Consider the following 1,673-nt stretch of genomic DNA (forward strand, 5'->3'; position numbering starts at 1 on the left):
CCTGGTCCATCCAGCGTCTCAAAGGCCATTGGCTGAAAGAGGTTCGTTCTCTCTCTCTCTCTCTCTCTCTCTCTCTCTCTCTCTCTCTCTCTCTCTCTCTCCCTCTCTCCTTTGCAGTAAGGAATTCCAGTCCTGCTAAACAGAACATCATATACTATTACAGAGATTATTCACCCTGCTATTTACATTTTGGTAATTCATTATATTGGATTTTCTTTTATTACAAAGGTGGTATTGTCCCCCATACCACAATGTATTAAGAAAAAGTTAGTCTTTCATGTGACATCACTACCAAAAACGTTGGTCTCTCACTAATGAATTCATGCCTTTTGGGCCATTGACCCTAGGATCTTAAAAGATGGCAGAAGGAAAACAAAGACAGGACAGGAAGAAGGAAGGACGGAGGGAGAATTTGAAGTGAATGTGTAATAAGCTCCTTCTGCTGGGGAGAAAAGCAGGTGAAAGATGTAATTAGATGTCAGAGCCATGTGCAAAAGACACGGGTTACCAGGTGATATTTGATAGCTGAGGAACAGTCAAACATTAATCCTCCGGAGTCTTGAACCCCCACCACATAGACACAAACTACCAAACCTGTCTAGAAAGTCCCCTCATATCACTGAAATGAGCGGCTACTCCTCTCAGCCAGGGCATACTACTGAAGGCAAGGTAACTAAGTGAGCTGGGGGTTTTGGCAGCATTAAGTCCACACATAAATAAAAGGTGTTTCGTGTTTTTCCTGAAACCAAGCCGTGTATTTGATTTCAAGTACATACATGTGTATATAGAAAAGAAATGTATTATATATACTATGGCATAGCTTTACAGAGACATAAATATATATGTATGTATGTATAATATATGTATAAACATCATAATTAAAACCTTAATTGGATAATTATTCCATCCACAACAACACATGCATAGCATTATGATCAATTATTGGTCTGCAAACCTTTGTGCAGCGCACTTCTCTGATATGGAAAACAGACCCTCGAAATGTCTCCATCAGTAAAGGCAAACCAATTTGGAAACAACCAGAATCCTTCCATCTTCCAAGCTCTAATGATGTTTGGAACAGACTGGATATGGCTTGCAGGGCTTGGGCTATGCTGGATAACATGACTGGAAGTGAAGAGGAGGGAAAGAAAAAACCCTGATCACTATTCACAGGAACCCCCACCACATAGACACAAACTACCAAACCTGTCTAGAAAGTCTCCTCATATCACTGAAATGAGCGGCTACTCCTCTCAGCCAGGGGATACTACTGAAGGCAAGGATCAATACGTGAGACACGTCCTTTTTTTTTTTGAGGCTCTGCAAGGCTGTCTTCACCTGCTGCAAGACGCCCCAATGAGAGTTGAAGTAACAACGGCCACCTCTTCAGTTCCCAGGTCACAGGAGCGGGTGGGTCAAAGGCACTCAGGAATGGATGATGGATGGATAGGTGGCTGAATGTATGGATAGATGGATACATGAATGATGGATCAATAGTTGGATGGATGGATGGAAGGATGATGGATAAATAGTTGGGTGGATGGATGGATGAATGGATGGATGATGGATCGATGGCTGGAGAGATGAATGGAAGAATGATGGATGGATAGTTGGCTGGCTGGCTGGATGGCTGGCTGGCTGGCTGGATGATGGACAGATAGATGGTTGAATGG

The sequence above is a fragment of the Microtus ochrogaster genome, unplaced genomic scaffold (assembly GCF_000317375.1).
Source record: "Microtus ochrogaster isolate Prairie Vole_2 unplaced genomic scaffold, MicOch1.0 UNK7, whole genome shotgun sequence".
NCBI classification, from domain to species: domain Eukaryota; kingdom Metazoa; phylum Chordata; class Mammalia; order Rodentia; family Cricetidae; genus Microtus; species Microtus ochrogaster.